This window comes from Lolium perenne, chromosome 3, assembly GCF_019359855.2.
Source record: "Lolium perenne isolate Kyuss_39 chromosome 3, Kyuss_2.0, whole genome shotgun sequence".
Taxonomy (NCBI): Eukaryota; Viridiplantae; Streptophyta; class Magnoliopsida; order Poales; family Poaceae; genus Lolium; species Lolium perenne.
Genome location: NC_067246.2, coordinates 200,892,243 through 200,911,176, shown reverse-complemented (window position 1 = coordinate 200,911,176; position 18,934 = coordinate 200,892,243).

Genomic DNA, 18,934 nt, shown 5'->3' with positions numbered 1-18,934 from the left:
GTTGTTACTCATATATGATTCACCTGAGAATCATTATGTGATGGACTAGAACCTCATAATTAATTAGAGGAGTACAATAAGAAGCCAAGTGCAAAACAATAGTGTAAGAATTGTGCTTCAAAACAATGGGAAGTGTGTCAAGCACATCAAGACCATATGTTTATGGTAGAAACACTTTGAAGTATCGGAGCAATATTCCAAATTGTTATGAGTTAAGAGTAGCAATATTAGAACCAAGATATACCATGTGAAATAGTCCTCAACCAAAATGGAAGTTAAGTTAGTACTTCCAAAGAAAATTAGGTTAATTATAACTATCCTAGACCACTTTGTTTCAAGTTTATCTCATTGCAATTGTGCAATTCAGGTAAATGTCCAGACAAATAGTAGAATGCCAACTATATGTGCTAAGTATCACAATATAAACTATCTTATGTGGTGTTATATACTACACATCAGAGCCTGATGTTTAGAGATGTCATACTCAACTAATATATTCAGGCTTATGATGATGTGTATTATAAGCACAAAGCTGAATCTTCTTGGATTTTATTGGATTTTCATTGTTTGACTAGATCCATACATGAAGTTTGACTTTGATATGCAAATGCATGTTGCAATATCAAGTCTTTACTTGATGCTATAGATCTAGAGGGTAATAGTATTCGTGTGAGGAAGCGACGAACTCTGGAAGATTCCGAAGACATGATGAAGGTTCATCAAAGAAAGGAAGCAAAATTGTGGGAAGCAACCACAATATTCAGAAGGAAGTACCAACCAAAACTCATGCTTTGCCTCAACAGAGGAGTACTTTAGTACGGAAGAAGCATGAAAGTGAGAAATCTGGTGATTATGGTGAAGCTCAAGCAGAACCATAGTCATCATAGAAGAGGGAATGCATGGGAAATCACTTAGGATACTATAATCATAGTGTCAGCTAGTGGTTTTCTTGCAACAATAAACCCTCGAAGAAAGGAAGATGACCTATGAAACCGTAGCAGATATATGAAGACCATAATTGGTATCAGAAGACCCCAATTGGTATAGAATCAATACTGCGAGATAAAGTAGAAGATGTCTCGTTCAGCTGATCAGAACCTATAATAGAATTCATTTTTAGATAACAAATAGCCACAATTGGTATCAAGTAGTCCACCATTGGATCATTTGTACCAAGAAGTTGTGAACAAATAAAAGTTTGTCAGCCAAATAACTATGATCTATAATCATTTAGTCGAAGGATTCACATTGGATGTCCACAATTGAGTGGATACACCACAAGGATTCTTCACGAGACCTTAGAAGAATATAAACCATAAGCTACACCTAGACTAATATCCTAACCATAAGTACAATGGTTGGAAGAAAAGGAGTTGAAGACCATAAGAAAACTCTAAGGGGTAGAGTAAAGATTGAGTTGGATGTACAATAACTCAATATTTTGAGCAGGATAGATGGAGAAGGTCTGAACTGAGAAGAAGTTCGATCTTATTTTCATAAGATTATCGAACACTACTTTCAGAAGGATGTCAGACCAGAAGCCGAGGTTCATACCTCGAGGAAGTAAGAATTGGACTATAACTTGAGAAAGTGAGTAATAGTTACTCAGAAGTAAGGAAGCTCAAGTAAACTTGGGTTAATGAAGTTGGATGAAGGAAATACCGAAGACCAAATATAGCTCAAGAAGACCAAAGACTGAAGAAGATTAACTATACCAAAATCAAAGACTAATAGAATGAGTCCTTTCATGGAACCTAAATAACCCAAAATAGTTATAGGTATCAACTATAAACCATGATTGGATAGACTAAATGAGTCTAAACCATTCTTAGGGAAATAAACTGTCAAGACCATATCTATGGTAAGTACCTTACCAAGTACCATTATTGCAGTTTGGTAGTAAGGAAAAACAAAGACCTATTTTATCAATTAGGAGAATGTTATCAAATTAGTCTTGAGATAAGACTAGCAGCACCAGAAGAAGTCCCAATCATTGAATATTCAATGAGAAAGGAAACAAGATTATGATATTGAAAGAAAGCATGGAAATGAAGTAAGAAGTCATGGTTCAGAGACAAACCCTAATGGATTCCAGGAAGAATCTGGACAAGGGATATATTCAATTATATCTAGTGAGATCACCACGGAGTTCGAGAGAAGTCGTAGTTTGCACAAGTCAGATCCACACTCCGGAAACGTGAGAGAGTTCAAACTTCGAGGACGAAGTTTAGTTTAAGGGGTAGAGACTGTAATATCCCAGGTATTGGGGTTACAAAAATAGAGGAAACAGATGTGTGCATTGCATTCATGCATAGAAAATCTGGGGAATTTTCGCGCTTTAAAGTAAAACAGTCGCAGTAACTGAAGTTTCACTTGACCTTGGTGGAATTGAAGTAGCTCATCAAGTCAAGCGCTATAAACCTCAATGTGACTTTGATAAAACCTTGTTTTGGGTAGAGATGATTTGATCTAAGGACTTAGATCAAATGGAATTACATCTAACACAACAACACTTTACTCAATGATCAACTACTTGATCTTATAACAGATCATAATATGGTAATCATTGCCACAACACATGAACACCAATTCAATTGTAAATCCAGTAACAATAATTGGAGAAACTATTCTTCACTCACCTTATCCATGTCTTAAACTAATCCTTGATCCTACCATGAACCTCATGGTATTCATTCTACTTTAATCTTGGAAACAAGACAAAGAGATCCAACTAAGAAATATATATCCTTCTCTATTCCAAATAGTTAAGAATCAAACCTAGAGAGGTGAGAGTTCTATTATAATTATTAGAGAAGCATTAACAAACCTTGAGTTAAACCTTGGATATGCATCCAAGTATTCAAATCATCATCTTTAAGAGAAACCCTAGGTTAGTATTGAAGTCCTTCCCAAGTAAGAGAGCCCATTCATATCAATGTAAGCTTTACCTATTTCAGAATAAAGGACAACCTTTGAACTATAGTATTGGGAGGTAAACCATTTCATCTTGGAGTGATGGGATAACCAAATACCAAGTGGAATAAGACTATATCCATGAATTAGGGAAATAAGGTTTGGACCAATCCAACTAAATTAGACAATTGAATCCTTAGCTTAGCTACCTAAATAAATATTAGGAGTACACCATAAATCCTAGAATAACTATTCCTATATGAGAGAACTCAAGTTATGGTGTTACACTCAAGTTAATGAGGCCACACTTGGACTTGGGAAAGAGAATTATCCATATACCCAGATGATTATATCATCATTCCCTGGAAAGAACCCTAAGAATTATCTCAGGCAATCTCCTGGGATATAAACTATAGAGGCCATCATAATAGCTCATCCTAGAAGATAAAATTAGAAATACTATACCCTAGTTGATCAAGACAATATTTGACCATGGAAGTGAGAACACCATTTAATGAGAGATCATTAGGAAGCCAAACCTTGATCATTATAAACTGAGTGATGATCATAAACCCTAAGAACTTGAGGTAGAGATATTAAGAACAAGTGGATCATGCCTAATCCATGACCATGCTTTGGGAGAAATAGGAGAATAATCCAAATGCTAACACTTATATGATTAGTAGATATTATTCACCACATGAAATCATGGGGAGATCACTAATAAGCAATCCTAGACTTATATCCCAACCTTAACTTGTGATTCACTTGGTGATCATAAGTAGAATCCTACTACATGTATATTCCACCTATTCCCCAATTAAAGAACATCAAGAAACCTTAGAGAAAAACTCCATAATTAATATGGTGAGAAACCATCCATCCATATGACCAAAGTTAACTATAAAAAGAAACATAACTACTTTAGTTACTTGAACAATAGATTAAGGATATAATAGAAATCTATTGATATAAGATAAAACCAATTCTCAAGACCTTAGTAATTAAAGGAGAACAGAAACAATTAAACAATTAACCATATCATGGTTAGGGGAGATTCAACCCTAGCATGCAATATGGTGTCATCTCATCTCTACAACCCAGAATTAAATCTCAACCCTAGTTTGTGTATCACTTGGATAATCACAAATAAAACCTAAACCACAATTAAGATTCAACTCATGTGTCATTAGGTAAATAACATTGGAACCCTAGATTTGCACATCAAATAGACCTTATGCTTCAATTCTTGAACATAAGCAAAATTTTGTGCTACACTTTATAATTGAAACCATATGTATGGTGATCAACCAATTAACCTATTAACCAAGATCGAACCATGATGAGAGTAGAATTATTCTAAGTATTTCAAGGTACTAGTAGAATACAATTTAAATGCTAACCTTGAAATAAGGTTATAATAAAACCTACAAGACCTTAACAAGTAAGTGCTCCCATAAAATTATGTGCAAGTGAAAAATTCCTCAAATAGAAACCAAGCACTAATAATAATCTATGTAGTACTTTGAGTTCAAGGTATTAACTCTAATTATTCAACAGGGAGTATATCAGAAATGAGAAAGGAAATTAAAACTAATACCTAAATTCTTGCCTAATTAAAAATTGTAGCAAGGCCACATATATATATTAATGTTTATTCAAGAAGAATGCAATAATATAATGAATTCCATATTAGTCCTCATGAAATTCCAATTATCAAATACCTGCAAAATAGAAAAGAGTTAAACTATGAATTCAAACCTGAATTCAAATAGAACAAAACAAAACAGAAAATCAAACAGAAAAAGAAAAGGGGGATACTTACCTGGGCAGGCCACGGCAGCCCAGCACGAGCCCACCAGAACAGCCCAGTCCACCAACCAGGAGCAGCCCACTAAGCCAGCCCGATACCCCTTCGTCCAAAATATCGGAGAGGAGCTCGTCCTCATCCTCTCCGAGCGCATGGACGACAGCACGACACCGTGAGGAGCTTCTCCTCTCGCTGGCGTCCTCTCCTTGCTCCGAATTCGTGACGAGGCGCATTCCCGAACCCTATAAGTACCCTGGACGACGAAATTGCTCCGTTTCTTCCTCTTTCCTCTCCAATTCCATCCATGCCGAAACCTGGCCCCGCCAGTATTACTCACCGCCGGCGAACGAGGCCTCCACGAGCCAATCTAAGCACACCAGCGTGACGGCCACCCTCGACAAGCTCAGCTCACGGAAGGAATCCAGCTGAGGTGCCCGAAATCGACGCCGACGCCACCATCTTCTCCGACACCGGCAGCTACGAATTCCGGCGAACCCGACTACCCCTGCCTTCGTCGAGCAGCCTATCAGCCTCAGGGTGAGTGTGCGCTCCCAGAGACACCTTATTTGTGCAATTCCATCAACCGTAGCCTACGATTCGAGATCCCGCCGGAGTTGCTCCGCCGCGGGCATGTTTGCCGGCGACGCTCCGGTGACCCATTCGAAAATCCAACACCACTATGTTGTCCAGCGTGTCGAGGGGAGTCCGTAGGTACGAGTTTCGTTTCCGGGGGTGCCCTAAATCGGCGGCGCCGTTCCCAGTTGGCCGCCGGCGGCTAAACGTCGGCGAGGTCAAACGCTGGTCAAATTTTGACCAGTCTTCGTCCGCGTGGCAGCTGGCGTGGACTAGGGTCCACCAGTCAGTGACATGGGTAGAACCCCAACCGGTACACTTAGCCTTTTCTATTTTAATTTAAATCCAGTAAATTCTGCAACTTCAAATAATTATAGAAAAATCATATTAACTGAGAAAAATAAAAATAAGACATCAAAATTCTTATAAAAGTAAATTCTATTTAATAAAAATATAATATGAAAATTTTATTTTAAATAAAAATTTAATTGTTTAATACTTGTTATTTAAAGCCTTTAATTTTAATTCTAAAATACAATTAAAATTCAGAAATTAAGAAAACATTTATAAAATAAATAAAACCAGTAAGTAAATAAAGAGAACATGAAAACTAATTTTCTTTATTTATTATTTTGTTTAATCCTTATTAGAAGGATTTAAACCCTAATTAATTATTATCTTAATTATTAATTATTTAAAAATTATTAAAATGCCAAAATTCAATATTATTCTTATTTCAAAGTTATTAATAACTTCAACTTTTCAAATGAAGTTATTAATCCAAGAACTAATTGACAATTAGGAAACCCTAAGTTCCATATTGAATTAAGAACACAAAACCATAATTTTATGTGGGATACTAAAACCCTAATTCAATTAGGAACCTTAGCTCCACTACTTCATATGAACCCTAAATTATCCCCAAACATGAACCCTAAGTAACATGTGATCATGTTACTTCATTAGTAACCATAGATTCATATTTACCAACTAAATTCTTGTTCAAATCCACATAACATATGGGAACCCTATCACTACTAATTAGCATCCCATGTGTTCATCTTAATCAAACCTAGTTCCTATCACAAGGATCTCATCCTTAATTAACCTTAACTAGCATCACACCATTGTGATGAACTCCAATAGCAACCATGCTAACATTGACATCATATCTCATACACACTAAACCCTATTAGTGTGAGATAATTATTAACATCCTATTTAGGAAATCACCATTCCTTACTTAGTGAATCCAATGGCTAATACAAGACAACCTCAACCTTAATTGCAATACTTCTTATTATTTAAGAAGTATGTTCTTCAAAAGTTATTCTTTTGAAGAAAATAAGGAATCATCACCAACCCTGCTTATAAGAACCAATAAGTCCTAGCCAGCTATTACTAGCACGATAAACCAACCTTGACCACAACCATGTATAATGAATTGCTTAGGACGCCTAGGCTTATCTCAACCTTACAAGCCCTAGTTGCTGATGAATCCAACTATGTTTTGATCCATCTAATATTTACCACAGCAACTACCTGAAACCATAGTCAACCATAGAAACCCAACTTAATTACTATACTTGTTCTTTATTAAAGAACATGTTCTTCAAAAGTTATTCTTTTGAAGTATATGATGATTACTCATTAACCATGCCATATAGTGCTAAAACCAACCACTATTCATTACATATTAGAATCATACCAAATGTTATTATTATGTGCTATTAATATTATTGTTATTATACAGTGCAACACCTGTTCATGATACCATGTAACCACACCTGAATAAGAACCTTGTATGAGAATCATTCTAAAAGTGCAACACACCCTAAACCAATCATTACCACTCACTAATCCTAAATCATCGGGGTTAGGACACGCTTAGAGCGATTGCATCTCATTCTTATGCATTATTGCATCCTTGCCAATCTTTCAAACATCGTCCTTACCGGACGATGATGCTATTTCAGAATTTGGAGTTATTGCGTACCGAAGACCTTGCCTGCATAATCTTGCAGTCAAGAAAGGCAAGTTCATCACTTGCTCATGCCATTTGAGTATTTTTATCAAATTACTTGCAAAGTACTATTATTATCACTATTGCATAAAAACCAAAACCACTATTTTCATAACTATGAATATGACTATGTGGTGGGCAATGGAACCATGGATTGTGTTGATATGGTGGAGGTTCCATTGCACGGGCTTATATCCATCTAGGATTAAACAACAAATGTCGCCAGTGATTCTTGTGCCGTAATACCCGTGTTAACCATAAGATCCGGAGTGGGACGGAGTAGTCAAAAGTGTTTGCACCTCTCGTTCATCAACGGATGCGCTTACCGTAGACGGTTGTATCTTGCGGAGCAATTGGTGGGTGGGGAGCCCCTTCTAATTCCCCACGGTATAGCTGTTGCTTACCGTAGACGGTTGCTGCTTGCAGAACAATTGGTGGGTGGGGATCCCCTTCTAATTCCCCACGGTAATGCGGTCTATGATGGGTTGCAGCTACCGGCGAAGGAGTTTGGTTCGATCCCAGACTGTCGTCGTGGTCGGGGTCCACCCTGAAATTACGGGAATAATGGGACCGGCGAGGACCCAGGGTCGGGGCATGCAACAAAGGGTGGGTGTTCGAGGTAGCGGAGGAACATGATTGGCTAGACCTTATACCGGGCCTCACACCAAAGGAAGTGTGGACGAGAACTTAAGCTCGGTTGGCACCAAGGATAAGATCTCTTATGGGTAAAGCAACACACCTCTGTAGAGTGTAAAGAACCGTGACCTGTCACTCCCTGTTCCGGGATATGGAACTGCGAACGCGGCCGGAAAGGAGCTCCATGAAGTTCTAGTAAACCGGTGAAGGCTGACGGACATAGTTCTTCTGAATAAAAGCAACCTTTTGAAGAAATGGTTATGAAAACCTGCATTGGTATTAGACTTTCTGGTCTAATGCTGTAGCTAGTGCATTAAACACCTCTTTCCTATAATGAACTTGTTGAGTACGCTCGTACTCATCCCACCCTTAAATCCCCTGCTTAGATATGGAGGCATCGAAGGAGGATCTACAGTGCAACTCGAAGGCTGAGGAGTCAACAACTACTTCAAGAGAGAGGACCCTGTCAGCGGAGTCAGATACCACATCCAACAAGGAGGAAACCTAGTTTAGCCATAGAAGGGAACTAGCTTCCTAAACCTAGCTCCTATTTAGCTAGAGTCTATTCTTATCCTCTGTAGTTAGTGAAATACTCTACAAATAGAGTTTGTGATAAGAATAGACTACGAGTCGTTCTTCTGGAGTTTAATTGCAGTTTTACCTCATTGTAAAGTAGGAGGCTGTGATGATCTTATGTAACAGAGTCGATGTTGTAATTCTATAGACATGCCTTGGACCCGCATATGTTTCTGTTGTACCACTCTGAGCGATATAATACCCGTGGAACGGTGTTTCATTGGTGTTATATCAGACTTGCATACTACACCATGCAGTGGTATGCCGGGTCACCACAAAGGTGCTCCCCCTCTTCCACTAAGGCACCGGTCGAGGCGGTGATTCCTTCACAAGGTTGGGGCGAGCTCCACACACAAGGATGCTCCCAACACCCTATGGAGCTAGTACATCACCAAGCTAGCTTCCATAGCTGCACATCTCCAATGTTCCACTATAGGCTTCCACCAAGATCCACTAAGGAGTACCACGAATTGGCGAACTTTCTTCCGGTAGAATGATTGGGGAGATCCCCTCAATTTTGAGCTCAGCAACAATGGAGGAGAGAGAGAGAGAAGAGCTAAATCGGGCTGGAGAAGAGGGGGCCCTTTTATAGGTCCCTCCAAATCCAACCGTTATGTGCTGTTTTTGCCTAAGCGGTACTACCGCTTCTGGGAAGCGGTACTACCGCTCTGAGTTCGAATCCCCATAGAACTTGTCCACGTGGACACATAGCGATACTACCGCTCGCGGTACCGCTTGAGGTACCGCAATAGTGTCCAGACCTTACTGGATCCAAAGCGGTACCAGAGCGGTACTGCCATAACGTGTTACGATACTTGAGCGGTACCGTGGGCGGTACTACCTCTTGCAAGCGGTACTACCGCTCAAGGTACCGTAAAGGTACCGTAACCTGTTCTGTGGGACAATTTCACGTGCAATCCTCAGAGCGGTATCTCGGGCGGTACCAGTAGGTGTAGCGGTACTACCGCTCCTGGTACCAGTAGTACCGCTATGGCTAAAACAGTTTTTTCCTCTTTTCCTCTCCTACCATGTTACCTCGCGACACACACACAAAACTAGAAAAGCCTAAGAACTACGCTTCGGTCTTCTGATCATAGTGTGTCCGGCGAGGGCACCGTACACCTTGCAAACCTATCAATGACAAACTTTGTGCACGGTTAGAATTGTTCGAGTGTTGTTATCAAACACACAAAACAAGAGATATAGATCTTGCTCTTACAATCTCCCCCTTTTTGGTGTTTGATGACAACACACGAATTTGCAATAATTCATAGGATATTATGATAAGGTATTTGGTTTGCAAGAGTAGGCGAAGCTCCCCCTAGATGTGTGCATATTTAGAATATGCATTTGTATACAAATGCACACATCCTAGAGAGAAACTCCCCCTAGATTCTACAAACCAAGCACAAGTGCTAAGAAGAGCATATGACAAGATCATGTAGCACAAGCACACTATGGAGGCAAGTATACGTGCATATAGGAGAGTTTGGGTGAAACTTTTCATACCTTTGCCTTGAGAAAACCCAAACTCATAATAATGAGAGCCTCCATAAAATTGATGTAGCCAATCAAAGGATAAATAGTGAAGACCATTAAGCTACGAACGATTAAGTCTTAATACAAACCGGGGGATCGGGAGATCCACAAATAGAGTAGCAAGCACACATACGAATAAAGTTCCAAATAACTAGGGGAAGGTTTGATGCCAAGGCCGAATGAACCAAAACGAAACACCAAGCCCTTGGCATCCCCATGCAAATTCCCGTCCTAATAGATCAACTTCTCCCCCTTTGGCATCGAGACACCAAAAAGGGAGAAGGAGCATACTAACGCCCCAAGGGGATCACTCGTCATCATCATCCTCCTCGTCATTGTCATCTTCATCCTCATTGCCCTCATCCTCAATGTCCTCCTCCTCTTCATATTCACCTTCATCATCGTCTTCCTCTTGAGCAAGGCCCTTGCCATGAGGAGGCTCGGGAATGGAGTCCTCGGAGCTTGACCAAACGAGCTTCGACTTCTACTCACCGGGAGGAGTGATGTTGTCCTCGGAGCCCTCGGAGACAGGAAGCTGCATGTGCCTCATCATCGCCTTTTGGCGTTGGCGGATCTTCTTGTTGTCGTGATGAGCTTGGTACATCCTATCTTCAAGGTCCCTCTTGAAGCAAAAGGACTTCTTGAGGCGAGCGGTGAGCTTGGCGAAGAGGCCCTTGGTCTTGATGAAGTTTGGCACGTAGTCGGAGTCATCACTATCGGCTTCGTCTTCGTCCTTGTCCTTGGGAGCTCCCTTGCCTTACCTTGGAAGGTCATGGTTCTTGACAAGGGGACTCTTCTCCTTATGAATAGTGATGTTGGGGCGGCATTGCTCAAGAAGATCTCCACGGCCCGCTTGATCCCACTTTAGACAAATGAGCCTCATGATGTAGGGTGCATATTGAGGAAGCTTGCGAAAAAAGGCACATTCACGCATCTCATGCCAAATATAATCCATGACGTCCAGCTGCTTGCCGCGGCCCCTCAACTCATGAGTTCGCACAAGAAGGTTCACAAGAAATCCGTGCACTTCATCATGGTTGGTGTGCTTGGGGTTGATGATGCTGCGGTAGATGCGATTCATGATGTCATAGACGGGGAGGTGGTTGTAAGAACTCCCACACAACATCCTTCCGGGAATGTAGAGGTTGGCCATCTTCTCTTTGGCCATTGGCTTGGGCTGTAGGTGGATCTTGAAGACGTTGGTGTCATAACCGTGAAGCTCATATCCAATGCCTCTAGCAAAGTCCTCCCACGTGGCCTCCATCACATGCTCCCTAGTCATCCATTTCAACGAGCGAAAGCCTCCTTCATCCTCAAGGAAAACAGCAGTGGCAGAATTGGCATATCACCTCCTTGGAGTAGTTGTGAGAGAAGGTCATCAGAGGTATCAGCCCTTGTTCATCACAAATCTCAAGAGCTTCTCCAAAATACTCGAGGTTGGAGTTGAGCTTATCCATGCTGATGGAGTATTGAGGGCAACAGTTGAATTCCTTGGCCCCATAGACTTTGTTGTAGATCCTTTCCTGATTGACATGATGGAAGTAGGAATTGGGACATTGACGGGCATTCCTTGGCAATAAATATGGATTGGCCCCTCGTATTTCCAAGAATTGGGCTTTCTTGACATCAACCATTGATTTCTGAGGGCCTTGGGCGGTTCTAGCTGCTGCCTCCCTCTGTCTCTTGGTGGTTCTTGCCGGTACGATCTCCTCTTGCTCGTCTTCATCTCGATGACGACGAGAGGATGGCTTAACCTTGCCACCACGGGTCTTAGGTGCTCCTGTGAATAACAAAGATTTGGGAGGGAATAGGGGATAAGTGCACAAGCCATGAATTGAAGGATCAAAAAGGACACTAACAAGCAACATTGGTGATACTAGTCAAAGCGGTAGTATCGTAATTTCGATCCGGTAGTACCGCTTGGACCGGTAGTACCGCTCATGAACGAGCGGTAATGCCGCTCAAGCTCAGCACATCTAGATCGAGATTGAGGACATGGCAAAGAAGGTCCTAGTGTCTGTTATCACTAGATTTTAACCAAGTCAGGAGGTGGGCCGTGATTGAGATGGGCTTGGAAAATATACACGGGAAATATTCATGAATCGGCCTCGTGCAAGAGTTTGGGCTAAGTTGCCCGTGTATCTGTAAATTATAGTAGGTTACATGCCGGTTAGAATTAAAAGATAGAGTTTAGCTCGTACACGATTGGGATTATTCCCAAGTTAGAGAGTCTACAGACTATAAATATGTATATAGGGTTATTGAGAAAGGAGGACGAACACGTTCACAACAAACCAATCTAGGCGCATCGCCACCCCTTGTTTCGAGGGTTTCTTCCGGGTAAGCGCTATGCTGCCTAGATCGCATCTTGCGATCTAGGCAGTATCTTGTTTATTCGTTGTTCATGTGTTGCTCGTACTGAAGCCTTTTTGATGGCGAGCAACACCATTATCATAGATATGTTAGGGTTTGCATCGATATTCACTTGATGTATTCGCTTAGCTTTGCTATCCCTAGATATCTAGCTGTCCTTACACCTATCTTAGGTGTAAGGGCAGCACCTTGCTTAGTCTTTATTCAGTAGATTCGATCTGTTACGGTTGTTCCTTGTTCTTCAAGGATTAGTTTAATATCCATATGGTTAGGCCTTGCAAACGGGTTGAAGGATCCAGTAGGGCGTGAGGTACGGTTTGCTGATCCTAGAAGGGATGTTCCGAGGATCAACTTCATATTGGTTTTTAGGCCTTTTCTAGGGTTGGTTTTCCATCATCTTTCGTACCTACCAGGCTCAATTACGTGTAAGATGTTCCGGTTGTGTGGTGAAAACCCTAAATCGTCGTAGATCGTTTTAGCTTAGTATTGATCAAGCAGGACCACCATGTTATCGTAGATCCAATACGAATCATGGGTGGATCGGCTCCATGAGCCGATTCACAGGATAACCTGAGAGCCGATCAAGGCTCGTATTTAATGTTTACGTGTATGCCATGCAAGAAACTAGTCGAAGCAATCCATCACCTTCCTGACCAGGTATAGGTCAGGTGGCACGCCCTTGCACCAGCATCGGACGTGCGTGCCAGAGCATTGCGGGCCGTCGCCCGAGGGACCAGTGCCCACCAGCAGTCCTGGGAGCCTCCCGGCTCTACGTGTTGCCCGTCGCTGCTCGCCGGTGGGTTTTGGTGGTCAACACATTCTGGCACGCCCGGTGGGACGTTCTTCTACATCAACTGCATCAACATCTGCATCAGAGATGGCGGAAGACCCAGTCACGTACGAAGATCTGACTGATGAGTATAAGAAGTAGTATGACGAGATTAAAGCTCTCTTCGAAGCCGACCTCATCGGCTCTTTCCAGAGGACCCGCTCACACGACATTAGGTGGAAAGGGTTCTCAGCTGAAGGCGCTCTCGATGAAGTGGACCTGTCTACTTCTTCAGAAGAACGCACCAGAGCTCTACGCCAGGAAGTTAACTACATGGTAGCTCATTCGCTACACCGTCATTCCGAGAGCCTGGTGAACGCTTTCGAGCGCGTTGCGCTTCGCATGGTCCATGAAATCATGAAGCATCAGTACTCTCCGTCAGGACCTACCCTAGGGACTCACCAAGGAGAGATACTGCTCTACACCAGACCGCAGCTGCCGTTCTCGCTAGCAGCTCTAGAGCCGCCGGGTTCACCGGCGTTCGTCGTCTACAAGATTGGAGGCGACCCTGCTGATTACCAGTTCATGCTGGAACCACCTAAGGAAATCCCGCATGGATACACGTGCATGTACGTGCCAGACTGCAACAACTTGGCGCGCACGAACCAGACTACAGCAGGAGGAATTTCTGGAGCCACAAGAGGAATTTCTGGAGCCATAGGAGGAATTACTGGAGGAGACGCCGATAAACAGGCGTGGCTGGCTAAATATGCCACCGCAACAGATCAGCAAAATTCAACCCCTGCAGCTCCTACAGTGGACCAGATCAGTGCAATCTTGAGAGACCAGTTCGGCATGGTGCCGAAAAGGAGGGCAATCGGCTCTTCCAAGCCGTACCCCAACGAGTATGACTTGATTCCACTGCCGCCCAAGTATCGGCTCCCTGAGTTCTCAAAGTTTAGTGGCTCAGAAGGCTCTTGTTCAATTGAGCATGTGAGCCGATATTTGGCACAGTTGGGTATGATCTCGGCATCAGACCCGCTACGCGTAAGGTTTTTTGCGCAGTCTCTCACGGGATCGGCTTTTGGATGGTACACCTCGCTGCCACCAGACTCAATCCGGACGTGGAAGCAGATGGAGGAGCAGTTCCACATGCAATATCACTCAGAAGCTTCCGAGGCTGGCATTGCCGATCTGGCACAAGTACGACAGAGGCGCGGAGAAACAGTGTCAGAATACATTTAGCGCTTCAGGGACGTGAGGAACCGATGTTATTCGGCTTGTTTAAATGAGAAAGAAGCAGTTGATCTGGCGGTGGTAGGTCTCGCGTCGCCGATCAAGGACATGGCTTCCCAAGCGGAGTACACTTCACTGGCGCATATGGTTCAGAAACTTTCATTGTATGAACAGCGCTACCCAGAATTGTACCAGGACAAGTTCAAACGCGCGGTAAGCCTGGTTGAGACAGAAGAGGATGAAGACTCTGCAGGAGACCAGGAAGTAGCCATGGCTGAATGGGCTCGGGGGGCAAACTCGTGTCTTGCAAGTGGGTTAAACCACAAGGTCCTGCAAAAGGATTTGACTTCGACGTGAGCAAAGCTGAGCAGATTTTCAATCTTTTGCTTAAGGAGAAGCAGCTGAAGTTACCCGAAGGCCATAGAATCCCTACGGCGCAAGAGATGAGCGGAAGGCCATACTGCAAGTGGCATCATTCGTTCACCCATACCACCAGCGACTGCAAAGTGTTGCGTCAGCAGATCCAAATGGCGATAGAACAAGGCCGTCTGATTTTCAGCCAATATGCCATGAAAGTGGATACGCAACCGTTCCCTGCCGTCAACATGGTGGAGTACAGTTACCCTACGAGGCCTCAGCCAGATTTCTCATTCAGTATTAACATGGCAGGGCCTGTATACCACCCTGGCAAGGATAAAGAAGAGAGCAGTTGTTCTCGTGGTAAGGACAAGGAGGAGGCCGGTTCACGCGACCGACCCCGATATGATGACAAACGGTACGTCACCGAGGAACAAGTGAGAAGCGTGCGGTACCAACGACCACTCTCCGAGCACCTTCTTAACAAATATGAGCGTCAGTATGACCAACGCCGGCGGTATGACACGACTGACGAAAGAGATCGTCGGCCTAACGTCAACGATAGAAAGTATCGTCGGTATGATGGAGACGACGAAGGATATGAGCGCCGCGCTAGGGGAAGGTCAAGGGAGCAAGAAGACATGGACCGACACTGGGATTGTCCTTTCTTTAAATACTGTTGGGACTCAGGAATGAGCCGATTGCCTACAATCGAAAGCTGCCCAGAATGTAGACCAAAGAAGAAGGACACAGGAGACGTGTCAGTGTTCAAACGTCTAGGGCCTCTCCCATCTCGGAACAAACAAGCTGAGTCCTCTCGAGTGGAAGATCTCGAGGAGTTAGAAGAAGAAGAAGAAGAAGAAGAAGAAGAAGAAGAAGATAGATACCACCGGCCAAGGTGGTGCCCTGATGGACTCAGTCACTCTCAAAAGCGCAGGGTTCAGCGGCTACATAGCTTGGAGGAAGCCGAGAGGTTATACCTGCACACGTTGAGGAAGGCGCGGCCCGATCTGGCCGCGAAAATTCAGCAAACTTTGGACGAGGAGGGTCGTCCACAGAAGAAAGAGTGGCGCCCCAAACCAAAGAAAGCCGATGATCAGGCATCGGCTAGCACGAACATGGTGTTCATACTTCCGTCAGAGTTTTGTGCTCCAAGAACAAAAGAGGCACCTGTAGCACAACTTGACTACGGCCCACGGCCAGTTATCTTTGAAAAGCCGCGAGAAAGGAGCTACAGACATCTGAAGGCCCTGTACTTGAAAGGTTATATCAACGGGCAGCCTGTCAACAAGATGCTGGTTGACACGGGAGCGGCAGTCAATATAATGCCGTACTCCATGCTACGTCGCCTGGGATGCTCTAGCGCGGATCTGATCAAAACCAACGTCACATTGAGCGACTTCAACGGCCAAGCATCAGAGGCGCAAGGCGTTCTAAGCGTGGACCTAACGGTAGGCCGAAAAATCATCCCCACGTCATTCTTCATCGTCAACAGCAAGAGCACCTACGCTGTCCTGCTAGGAAGGGATTGGATTCACGCCAACTGCTGCATTCCATCTACGATGCACCAATGCTTGATACAGTGGGATGGAGATGAAGTGGAGGTCGTCCATGCAGATGACTCAGCCGAAATATCAACGGCTGGCATGAACATTTGGGAAGCGGATGACCAAGAGCCACTCTCTGGAGTCAGTTTAGACGGCTGTGAGCGCATCGAAGTGACAAAAAACAGGGTGAGGCTGGTCTTATCCACCGGCCTGACAGTATAGCAAGAGCAAAGTCTATGGACTTGCGTGACAAGGCCGATCCCTGTGATCGGCCCCAAAAAATAAGAAGTGATGATCTCAACTCAAGCATGTCACGTAGATATAGTAGAGCACAAACAAGATGTAAACCTTCATTGAGCAATGCAATCAAAATGGGGGCCGATTCCAGCAATCGGCCCATATTATCCTCGCCATACGTTTTGTCTGTGTTGAGCATCGATCTAGCAGGCGACGGAAAGCTAGGGTATGGGTTTACATCGGCTGATGAGCTAGAAGAGGTTGACATTGGTCCTGGGGATAAGCCACTACCAACTTTTATCAGCAAAAAGTTAGATCCGCACTTGAGGAGCCTGATGATAGCTCTGTTGAAAGAATACCCAGACTGCTTTGCATGGGATTACACAGAGATGCCTGGGTTACACAGGAGCATAATCGAGCATCGGCTCCCTCTCAAGAAAGGATTTCGGCCGTTCCAGCAACGAGCACGACAGATGAAGGCCGAAATTCTAGAAGAAGTCAAGAAAGAGATCGAGAAGATGTTGGCCGCCAGGTTCATCAGGCCATGCAGGTACGCCGAATGGATTTCTAGTATCGTACCTGTAGAGAAAAAGGACGGCCGATGGCGTGTCGCCATAGATTTTCGAGATCTCAACAGAGCTACTCCAAAGGATGAGTATCCAATGCCTGTAGCAGAGACATTGATCAATGCAGCTGCTGGTCATAAGGTGCTAAGTTTCATGGATGGCAACGCCGGCTACAACCAAATTTTCATGGCTCCAGAAGATATACACAAGACTGCATTCAGAGTACCAGGATCAGTGGGCTTGTTTGAATATGTGGTCATGACTTTTGGACTGAAGAATGCCGGTGCAACATACCAAAGAGCCATGAATTACATCTTTCATGATCTGATCGGCAAGTTGGTGGAAATTTACATCGATGACGTGGTGGTCAAGTCTGTCTCCACAGAAGGGCACTTGGATGATTTGCGACGCATCCTGGACCGAACTAGAAAATTCGGGCTAAGAATGAATCCAAAGAAGTGTGCTTTTGGTGTAACGGCCGGTCAGTTCTTGGGTTTTTTAGTTCATGAACGTGGAATTGAGATCGGCCTGAAGAGTCAGGAGGCAGTACGAACCATGCAGCCACCTACCACGAAGAAAGAACTCCAACGTCTCATCGGCAAAATCAACTTCGTCCGACGGTTCATATCCAATCTGTCAGGACGAATCGAGCCGTTCATGGCACTAGTGAAAATCAAATCTGATGACGAGTTTCACTGGGGGGCAGAGCAGCAGCGGGCGTCTGACGAGATTAAACAGTATCTAATGATGCCGCCTGTGTTAGTTGCACCTCAGCAAGACAGGCCATTCTATATTTACTTATCAGTAGCTAACACTTCCATCGCCTCAGTGGTGGTGCAACTTCATGATGGTCTGGAGAGGGTGGCTTTCTACCTCAGCAGAAGGATGTTGGATGCAGAGACAAGGTACCCTGAGATCGAGAAGTTGTGCCTCTGCCTATTTTTCACCTGCACCAAGCTTCGTCACATCTTTCTGTCAGCGGAAATTGTCGTCATATGCAAGTCAGACGTCATCAAACACATGTTGTCGGCCCCTGTGTTGAAAGGCCGACTCGGCAAATGGATGTTTGCGTTGTCAGAATTTGATCTCCGGTATCAGCCTGCGAAGGCAGTCAAGGGACAAGCATTGGCCGATCTGATTGCTGAACGAATCAACACTGACATAGCAGCACTATCCGTACGTGCATGGGCCATGTTCTTTGATGGATCGGCTTGTGATGATGGTTGTGGCATCGGCATTCTACTCGTGTCGCCTCGGGGGGCAACATATTCCTTCTTTATCAGGTTATCTACCCCTTGCACTAATAATGTCGCTGAATATGAGGCAATACGCAAGGGAATGGAGTTGCTTTTGGAAGCCGGGGCAGAAGCGGTGGAACTTTTTGGAGATTCAAAGTTGGTGATTTCCCAGCTCACAGAGGAATACAAGTGCGAGAGTGAGTCACTCTTCCCATTATGGGTGCAATGCCGTGAGCTGATGGCACAATTTAGGTACATAAACTTTAATTGGATCCCAAGGTCACAGAATACCGAGGCCAACGACCTCGCACAGGTGGCATCAGGCTACAAGGACGTAACAGATGAAGACGATGTTCAGGTGCAGTTCCTGGAACAGGATGACTGGAGAGCCGATATCTTCAATTACTTGAAAGATTCAGCTCGGGGGGCACCTAAACGGATAAGGTACAAGGCCATGAAATATGTCCTTATAGAAGATGACATGTTCTACAGGACTTTGGAGGGGTTACTTCTCAAATGCCTGGGACCAGCCGAGTCGAAT